The following is a 10,634-nucleotide window of genomic DNA, read 5'->3' on the forward strand; positions in this document are numbered from 1 at the left end:
CTGAACAAGGAGCTGGGACTCCTTAGACGGTGTTTAACTGGGTTGCTCGGCCCGGCCCTGGGCCCCGTCCCCAAGGACACCACCCCAGAGCAGGAACTTCCTGAAGAGCCTGACCTAGTGACGTTCTGTCCCTCCCAGAGCTGAAAGGACAGTAGAAATGCGTACCAGGCAAAATTGAGCCATATTCTAAATCGGGTTGATTCTGGGCTTAGAGATTAAGCCGTTCCTAGGGGAGAGTGTTGAGCCAGCTTCCTTTTAGTGGCTGTAAACTTAGATTCCGGGTCCGCGATGCTGGGGACAGAAGTGCCCTTGCAGGGGATACAAACAAGGAGATCCCTCAAATGTTCAGATCACAAGGGAAATGTTCCCTCAAGCCCTTGTCCGCAAAACTCTCATTTGCAGTTAAGTGTCACCGGGTTCTGTCTTCCTCATGGTGACGGGAATAATATTTCCTTCTTCATATTCTCACAAGACGTCCTTTGTTCCTGCACCGTAGCACCCAACACACAGAGACATTTCAGCTCGTTTGGAGCTTGAAAACACTCGACCGGGCAATTAACTTTGCAGAACATTTTCCTGCGGAATTAATCCTAACTACAGAAAAATGTTTTGTGCACAAAACCTTTTCATCATGGTATTTTTTAAAAAATGGATAACAGTAGCACAGCAGGAATAACACAGATGTCTAACCAGGGGTAATATTTCCTTGATTCCGACTTCATCTGAGTGATGGAACATTAGAAAGCCACTAAAATGACGTTTGAGAAGCGACTGAAAAAAAGTGTTGATGATATAATATTCAATTAAGTTAGTAAAATACAAAATCGAGACAGATAAAAGCAGCCCCCGCCACGTGGGAGCTGACCTGGTATTCTCAGCTAGGCCTTGATGTTCTTCTGTTGAACATAAGCAATTTCACAGAACGCAGATGTCAGACCAGGCCCTTCAGTGACCATTGATGGATCAAGATGAAAATAAGATCACACTGCCATCCTTCTGAACACAAACACAAACATGAACACACACAAAACAGAACCAGAGACACAAATATTGTTAAGGCACAAAAATGACCTAAAGTCTCTTCATCTTGTCCAATATGAGTGATGACATCTTCTTTTTTTTTTTTAAAGATTTTATTTATTTATTTGACAGAGATAGAGACAGCCAGCGAGAGAGGGAGCACAAGCAGGGGGAGTGGGAGAGGAAGAAGCAGGCTCATAGCAGAGGAGCCTGATGTGGGGCTCGATCCCATAATGCCGGGATCATGCCCTGAGCCAAAGGCAGACGCTCAACTGCTGTGCCTGGGAAGGCAGACGCTCAACCGCTGTGCCACCCAGGCGCCCCGAGTGATGACATCTTCTTGATCAATCCTAGTCTTAGCATTGCTCTGGTCTTCCTTCCTTCCGGATAGGATTTATTAAGCTATCCAATCCTAGAATCACTCCCTGTTTCCAGACAGCATCCCCTCCAGAGGAGCTCTGTTTCTTTAAATGCCTCAAATCACCTACCACAATACTAAAGCCTCTTACTGAGATGCTGCCAGGGGTCCCCACCATGTATGTTCTTGATTGCTGCAGGAGCAATAACCCAACCTATTCAACTACTTATGTGTTCCTGGAGGTTTTGTCTGGAAGCTATTGGCACAATTTATGTTTTGTATGACTTCGACTATCCCCCCATTTTTTTTTGCACTCAAAATAATGGGAGAGAGGCCCAGCTCTCTCTCTTAAGCTCACTCACTCTCCTATCTTAAGAGCATACTTTTTGCTTTAATAAACTTTCCCACTTTTGTTACTCAAAAAAAAAAAAAATACTAGAGGAGGGGATGAGGGAAAAAGAAAACATACCCAAGTGCTTCTGTTGCAAGTTTCTGGGAGGTAGGAGTGTGGGTTATTTGTTTTTTCCACCCCCTTCCATCCCAGTGTGAGACACTCCTCATTACCCAAGAGTCTTCTAATCAAGGAGAAACATCTATTTTACTTGGCACAAGAAAGATGAATTCTCTACCTGTAGACTCAAGGACTTTGATGTGGAATGTTCTTCAATAGTCCCTGGTGTGTTGAGCTGTCTCTGTCAATGCCCTTCATGATTGCATGGGCCTTGGGTTTGTTTCCTGACTAATTGATGCCAGTTAGAGGTTTGCAGAATTCATGGAGGCTTCTCTGTGTCTCTAACCTGCTGACATTTAATTAGAGCTTAAGAATTATTTTGCGTGTGTACTTTGAAGAAAAACTCTTTCGGGGTTAATAAAAAATTGCAACTTTAAAAAAATGTTTTAGGAAAGCACAATACAAAGGTCTGCCCCCACAATAGTCCAGTGGGGAGAGGCAGAAAATAAAGATTTAAAATATCATACAATCTTTTAAAGCAAATAGTGGGGAATTTTCCAAAGATTGCCAGTGAAGTTCCTTACTTTCCATGACCACATTCCTTCTGTTTATAAGTGAGGGTATGGTTTATCCTTTCTGGATATAAATAAAAAGAAAATATTTGATCTTTAATAAGATCTACCCCCCCCATTCCCAGTGATACCTGAATTGAATAGAACTCTATTTAAAGAACACTTTGTTACTTCTGGCTAAATATAATGTATTAAATCCAAGCAGCTATCTCAGCTTTCTCAAGATGCATCATATCCATTAGCTCTCACCTCTTTCCCGTTGACACTTTGCTGGTCAGGAATGGGGACCCATCTATCCAGCATCCACACCCAACCATTTTGTTCTGAATCGTTCCTGTAGAGCCTCTGGAAATTCTGCTGAAGGAAGCTGAGTTAAAAATGTAAAAATGAGAACAGGAAATGTGTTGTGTCAGTTACAATAGAAAGAAAATGGGCCTTTGCGTTGACAAAAACAAAACAAACCCAAACCAGATAAGCCATTTTTTAGGAAGCAGCTAGGAACTCACAGGAAATGAAACTCCTGGGCCGTCTACACCTATAGATTTCTTCTAACCCATTTGGGAAGCGAAAGCATATTGGCATTTGCCAAGCACTTTCCCGAATGCAGTGAGCTGGATAGTTGGGTGTGAGCCTCCGAGCCTGGGGTCACCGAGGGAGGTGGCCCCGAGAGGTTTTCAGCATCGCGCCTCTCTCCCTGCACCGGGAACACAAATCAGTATTTCCTTCCCTGCAACCCAAGGGTTGCTCCGGTCCAGGCCTACAACTGTGGTTACCCTACTTCCTGGGGGGCTCCCAGTTTCGGAGACTTCGGCACCAGCACACTCCCAGGTCACCCGCAAGGGAGGCAGGCGGTGGTTTATGAATCCACCTCAACTTGGAAACGAAGATGCTTGTAGGGAGCACCCTCGTCCTCGCGCCCCTAACCGGCGGGGGCTGCAGGGGGCGTTTGACCCCCTCCCCAAGCCTTCATTCAACGTGCGGGTTTTTGCCCGACTCACTAAACACACTTCTGTGCACGGCAATCTTACCGCTAAACCTCCCACATTTCCTTCTGTACTTGTAGGAACCTTAACATACACCTGTAGTCGTGGCCGAGTGGTTAAGGCGATGGACTAGAAATCCATTGGGGTCTCCCCGCGCAGGTTCGAATCCTGCCGACTACGTCTCAGCTTTTCTCGGGGAGAGACTGCCTTTAGCTGTCTCTGCAACCTGATCCTACCACAGTGGTGTAGGGGGACGTGTGCCTTGTTCTTAGGGCAAAACCCCACCGCCCTCTGGGCTCCCCTGGGCTGCCCAGAAAAAATGGAGCGAGTACAATCCTTTCCTCAAAAAGTTTGCACCAATAGACCTGTGCCCAGCGTTGTGCAAAATTCAAGGATGTCTCCTGAATTTTCTCTCCCCAAAACCCTGTGTGAAGTAAGTTATTTCAAAACGAGACAATTTCGTAAAAGTGTCCCTCGGATAAACTGTAGAGGGTATTTCTGCCACAGAATGAAAGCTGTTTTTATTTTAATTTAGAAATTTATGGTAGAATTGACTTTTTGAAAGGATGCATATTTTCGTGTAACCAACTTCCATAATCAGGATACAGAACAGTTTCGTCAGTCCATAAACTTTCCTTGTGTTACCCTTTATAGACACCTCCCAGACCCACTCACAATAGCTGATGACCACGTATGTCTTCTGTCCCTATAACCTGCCCTCTTTGAGAATGTTCTAGAAATTGAATACAATTTTTATATGGGTGGGGATGGAAAGTGACACAGCCATTCTGGAAAACAGTTTGGCAGTTTCTTACAAAATAAAACTTGAAAACACTCTATGGTTCACCAGCTGCACTCTTCATTTCCAGAGAAATGCAAACTGATGTTCACACAAAAACCTATGTGTGAACGTTCATAGAAGCCTTATTTGTGAGAGCCAAAACCTGAACACAATCCAAATGTCCTTCAGCAGGTGAATGAGGACACAAAGAGCAGTGCGTCGTTGGGAACTCTAGTCAGCAAGAAGGGAGGTCGCTGATGAATCAACCTTTGGAAGCACGTCAAGGGCACTAATGCTGAGTGAAAGAAGTCGACCTCGGTAGGTCACGTCCTGTATGATTCTCATTATATAACCTTATCAAAACAACAAAATTATAGAGATTAGAACAAATGGGCAGTTGCCAGAGGGTTAGGGATGGTGGGCAGAGGCTGTGGGCACGACTAGAAGGGGAGCAGGAGGGAGACTGCTGCGGTGACCTGCAGCGTATTGGTTACGTGGGTCTGCGTAGTATGTAACCTTTTGAGATTGGCTTCCTTCCCTTGACGCAGAACTACACACAAACATTGAGCCAATATAATTTCCTACTTTTGATAGTGTGCTTTGGTTATGTAAGAAGTAACCCACCAGGGGAATGGGTGAAGGGTACATGGAACCTCTGTATACTATTTTTGCAGCTTGCTATGAATCTGTAACTATTAAAAACAAACTTTTTTATTTTAATTTTTTATTTAAATTCAATTTAGTTAACATGTAGCATATTATTAGTTTCAGGGGTAGAGTTTAGTGATTCATCAGTTGCATATAGCACCCAGTGCTCATTCCCTCACGTGCCCTCCTTAATGCCCATCACCTAGTTACTCCATCCCCCCACCCCACTCCCCTCCAGCAACTATCAGTTTGTTCCCCATAGTTACGAGTTTCTTATGGTTTGCCTCCCTCTCTGTTTTCCTCTTATTTTATTTTTCCTTCCCTTCTCCTATGTTCATCTGTTTTGTTTCTTAAATTCCATAAATGAGTGAAATCATATGGTATTTGTCTTTCTCTAACTGACTTACTTCGCTTAGCATAACACCCTCTAGCTCCATCCATGTCATTGCAAATGGCAAGATTTCATTCTTTTGATGGCTGAATCATTTTCATTATACACACACACACACACACACACCTAATCTTTATCCATTCTCTGTCAATGGACAGCTGGGCTCTTTCCATAGTTGGCTATCGTGGACATTGCTGCTATGAACATTGGTGTGCATGTGTCCCCTTGTATCACTGTTTTTGTATCCTTTCGATAAATACCTTGAAAACAAAAGTGTTTTTAAGTTAAAAATATGAAAAGAAACTGTATATTTAAACAAGGTTTTTATTTATTTTTTTGAGAGAGAGAGACATAGAACACGAGCAGATAGGAAGGGAGAAACAGGCTCCTGAGCAGGGGGCCCAACGCGGGCCTTGATCCCAGGGCAACCTGAGCCAAAGGCAGACACTTAGCCGACTGGGCCACCCAGGCGCCCTTAAAAACTGTATTTTACCTAATAATTTCTACACGTATATTTTGATGATCATATAATTATTATTTTACTTATTAATATTATAAATTAAAAGATATATTTTATGGATTGAGTTTTGAATGTTAAATCACGCTGCATTTCTGAAATAAACCACACACACAAAATTAAAACTATGTGAGGTGATGGATGTGGTAACTAAACTTATTGTGGTAATCATTCTACAATATATACATATATCAAATTATTACATTGTATACCTTAAACTTCCACAATGTTAGATGTCAATTATGTCCCAGTAAGGGTGGAAAAAAATTAAAAATAGAATTGCCATATGACCCAACAATTCCACTTCTGTGTATATACCCAAAAGAGTTAAAAGCATAGTTTCAAACAGATATTTGTACATTCATGCTGATAGCAGCATTATTCACAACAGCCAAAAGGTAGAAATAACTCAAGTGTCCATCAGTGGATGGATGGCTAGACAAATGTGGTTAATTCCTAATTTCATGGAATGAATGCTTAGATCATTACTCCTGGGCGTTTATTTTATTTGTATATACGTACATGAGGGTGTCCGAGTCCACTTCTAGCTGCACAGCAGGTGAATAACACTGATATGTACTATTTTTATCATTTATTTCCAAGCAGCTGTTAATTTCAATTGTGACCTCCCCTATGAACCATAAATTATTTAGAAGCATATTTATTATTTTGTAAGCAAAGACACTTTTTCATTTTCATGTTTTGATTTCTGGCATAATTGTATCACCGTGAAATAATAGCATGTATCCAACCTTGTTATGATTTTGGAGCCTTGTTTTGTGGCCTGGAAAAATGTCAAATTTGAGAGAATTTCATCTGTGTTTGGAAAAGATTTGAATCCTGAAGTCGGCATGTGCACTGTTCTCTCTACACGTATATGGATTGCATTATTTTGTTTCATGGTCATTTTTCCGTTTATGTTTTCTTTTCTTTTTTTTTTTTTAAATTTTATTTATTTATTTGACAGAGATAGAGACAGCCAGCGAGAGAGGGAACACAAGCAGGGGGAGTGGGAGAGGAAGAAGCAGGCTCATAGCGGAGGAGCCTGATGTGGGGCTCGATCCCAGAACGCCGGGATCACGCCCTGAGCCGAAGGCAGACGGGATCACGCCCTGAGCCGAAGGCAGACGCTTAACCGCTGTGCCACCCAGGCGCCCCCGTTTATGTTTTCTATTAGTTTTGCAGAGAGGTATATGGTATGAAAATGTCCCACTATGACTGTGGTTTTATCCATGTCTCTTTTTACTTCCATCACTACCTGGGGTTTTTCCTCCATTTCTTAATCTTCCAGAAGCAAGAGATTCTGGATGAAGCACGGTTTATGTGACAGCTGTGATTCGGAGCTACAAGGTGTTACCCCCAATTGAACAACTGCAACAAGAAAAGCCTAGACAAAAAATGTGTTTAACTCAAACAGGCTTTAGCATAGCTGGTGAGACTTAAGAGAAGTATTGTTACTTAGAAACACTTCTACAGGTTTCCCTCCTCAAAAGAAATGAGGAAAATGTAATTCAAATACAGTTGTTCTCACGGGAAAGTCAAGATTAGGGCTGAAGAGAAGCTGAAGTAATGATTCAGGTCTTCCTCTGCGTAAACGTGAGCCTGGTTCTACCCCCAGGGCCCGACCCAGATTTGTACGACTCTGGGAGGGACGGACAAGCAGAGCTGGTTTGACTAGAATCTCAGCCTAAGGCGGGGGTGCGCCTTCACCCCGTAACTACAGTGTTGAGGTGAAGGAGTCGGCAGCCTGAACTTAAAGAGGACCTTTCCTTAGCAGCTTTGTCTTTGATCTTACTTGAGTAATTTCCTTTAATGGTTACAATTAGGCTACATAGTATAAAGGAAAAACCTAAATGCAGGGAATTCTTTGTCTGGGGCACTGTCTTCACTAATTTTGTGAATTCCCTGGAATGGTTTGTGCAGCTGGTGTGTTTGTGTCCAGGTTCATCTTTGTGCGAGAGGATGTGTAAGCTTCCATTCCTTATGCCGTGGGGCGCTAAAGCAACAAGAGCTTCAGAAGTCTTCCCTAATAACTTCAGAATGCATTGAAAAGAGACTGCAGAAATTGCCAGCTTTATTTTCTTGTTTTGAGAAATGGGTAAAATGCCTCTCAATGGCCACAAGGTCCAACAAATTCTTTTTGACGTGTACAAGCATTTTCTCTAGATGGACTCAGCACCTCTTTCCCCCAGGATAACCAGTGCTCATCAATATACTAAGGATGGAAACCCATTTGGAAGCTCTGTGCTCACTGGCTATGCCCTTGTTCATCTGCTGTGTTCACAGCCCGCTGCCTGTGCATCAAATACAGCTAAATAGCATGGAGGCTTGTTGGAGCCCTAAATCTAAGTCCACTATGGAACTTAACTCTTTATCTTCCCATTTACATTTTACCATCTTGTTGCCGCCCAAGATAAACCCCCCATCTTTTTTTTTTTTTGTAAGATTTTACTTATTTATTTGAGAGAGAGTACAAGCCAGGGGGAGAGGCAGAGGGAGAAGCAGATTGCCCGCCGAGGATCCTGGGATCATGACTTGAACCAAGGGCAGACTGAGCCACCCAGCGTGCCAGCACTCCATCTTTGTAATCAGCATCATATGCTGAACTCCTGTTGTGCATTTTCTATATGGAAGATCATGGACCAGCGCTCTCTGCTCAGTAGCATTATCAGTTCTTGAGCAAACCAACATTTCCCAGTTGTATTTGTATTTTAGCTTTCCAACTCATCTGTGCCGTTAGACTGACAGTTAAATAACAAGCACTCGTCCCACCTGTCCCTGGGTGAGCTGTGTTTCGTGTCCCTGTTTATGGAGTTTCCTTCCTGGTAGATGCTGATCTCCAGGACGACAGGGATCGTGCCTTTCTCCTGTTAACCTTTGCAGTGTCTAGCACCTTGCACAGCACCTGACCTTCCCTAGGAATTCAATAAAACTAGTTAAATGACTGTGTAGGAGGTGCTAATCTAATTACTTTTTTCTACAATAAGAACTTTAAAAAATACACATCTCTCTTTACATCTTTTTTGTCTGTTTGTTTCAGTTATAATTTCTTCTTTATCCAATTCCTTATTCCTGCTTTTCAGATGTATACATAAATAGCCCTAGACCAAGAAGGGACTGTTCAGGGACCACCGGCTACCTCCAAGCCTGAGATGATAATGGCTTATTCGCTGAAGGAGGAGAGCTTTCAGCTCAGTAGTTTGCAAGCTCTAGTTCTACTTTCCCTTTGAAAACATTTTCTGTGACAGTGTTTTTGCACTTGCTCTTGTGAGCGACAGAGTAACACCGTCTTCCCGCTGGCGGTCACACGCAGCTGTGTGCGTGAGCAGAATCCAGGTTCTGGGACAAGGTCCTGGCCCTATAAAGGTTTTGCATGGGACTGGTGTCTGTGTGGCCTTGATGTTTTGCAAGTTCCTTGTGTTTTGTTTGTTTTTTAATCACTGAGAACACTGGAAGGAGAGGTGGACCACCTTTGCGACCTTGTTCCGCCCAGTTCTTAGGGGACTTGCTTGCCCACCGCCTTCCTTGGGGTGGGGGTGTGGCAGGGGCAGCGGGGGGGCACGACACGGAGACCAGGTTGTTGACCCCACAGGACCCAGTCCTGAGCGCGGGTAGGTAGACGGGCCCAGACTCCTGCCCTTGGATGAGAAGTCCTTCTGCGGGGGTGGGACGCGCTGGGCAGCCTGCACCCCGGAATCCCACCAACAATTCCGCGCCCAGAAACCTGTTCTTTACAAAGAGCACTGGGGCGGGGGAAAGGGGGGAGGAGAAAAAGTGTCTGTGGAGCAGCAGTAAAGAACGTTTGGGGTACGGTTTGGCAGCCTTGCCTGGGCACCTTCCTCCGGAGGAAGGCGAGTCTGACCGCGGGTCTAGATGGTGACATGCGGCGTCTCCCACAAGGTCCTTACCCACCGCGACCCGGGACAGAGTTCCGTCTTTCTCTGCAAGCGCACCTGCTCCGTTTCCTTGCAAACACGGCTCCTCTTGCGAGTTTCCTTCCGTGAATGTGCCAGAAAGGGATACATGGAATTTTGTTTTCCTCGAAGCAATATACCTGATAATTAAATAAAGTGCGTAGAGAAAAATACATGGCTGAAATTGGGCAGAATTGCAGGTCACAGATACGAAATTTCCAAACCCGTTCCCCCGTTTCCATAGGGAGTAACCATATCTTCACCCAGTGTTTGAGCATTAAATCATACAATGCATATAAGACGTTCAGCCCAGAAAGCAAGGATTAGAACACTAAGTGCCTGAGTTGGGGGAGGGGGGGACTTTATGGGTTCATGTAGGTGGCAAAAAATAAGATAAAAATAAAATAAAATTCCCTAGGGTATTTATCCAAAGGCTGCCATGCGTGGACATGAACTAAGAATTCTGACTCATAAATTCAACTAAATGCTTTCAGTAGAGTTTCTGAACCTCATCATAGATGATTATGCAAAGAGGTACCTTGTGTGGGGTTCCATGGTGTAATGGTTAGCACTCTGGACTCTGAATCCAGCGATCCGAGTTCAAGTCTCGGTGGAACCTACTGCATATTTTGGTCTAATTTTCGGCTTTTCCCAGGAAAGACCTTGAGTTCACCTAAATGACCAAAGTCGGTTTTGCCCCTGGTATCTCCTTTGAGTTTCTGCAAGTCCTGAGAGGTCTGTATCTGGGTGAAGAAGAAGGAATAGAATTTCATTCTGGCTTAATGGCGTTTATTGTATAAGGAAGAAAAGAAGCATCAAAAGTAAATATAGGAGGAAAATAGCAAAAGCCCTGCACTCTGCTGCGACTAGAAAACCAAATCTAATAAAAAGCAACAATCCACTTTTATGGCATTCATTTTCTGTGCACATTAGAATGAATGTTTTATATATTTCAAACATGGGAAATAAATAATTCTGTTGGTATTGGAGAATATACAT

The 10,634-nt window shown here is 43.5% G+C and overlaps 2 non-coding genes across 2 annotated transcripts; both read left to right on the forward strand.

Moving 5' to 3' along the window:
* The first annotated feature begins 3,482 nt into the window (after positions 1-3,482).
* Positions 3,483-3,564, forward strand: TRNAS-AGA. Its single transcript has one exon. It is a non-coding gene; the product is annotated as a tRNA-Ser (tRNA).
* Positions 3,565-10,182: 6,618 nt separating this feature from the next.
* TRNAQ-CUG lies at positions 10,183-10,254 on the forward strand. Its single transcript has one exon. It is a non-coding gene; the product is annotated as a tRNA-Gln (tRNA).
* The last annotated feature ends 380 nt before the right edge of the window (positions 10,255-10,634 follow it).

The sequence above is a fragment of the Ailuropoda melanoleuca genome, chromosome 5 (assembly GCF_002007445.2).
Source record: "Ailuropoda melanoleuca isolate Jingjing chromosome 5, ASM200744v2, whole genome shotgun sequence".
Classification (NCBI taxonomy): domain Eukaryota; kingdom Metazoa; phylum Chordata; class Mammalia; order Carnivora; family Ursidae; genus Ailuropoda; species Ailuropoda melanoleuca.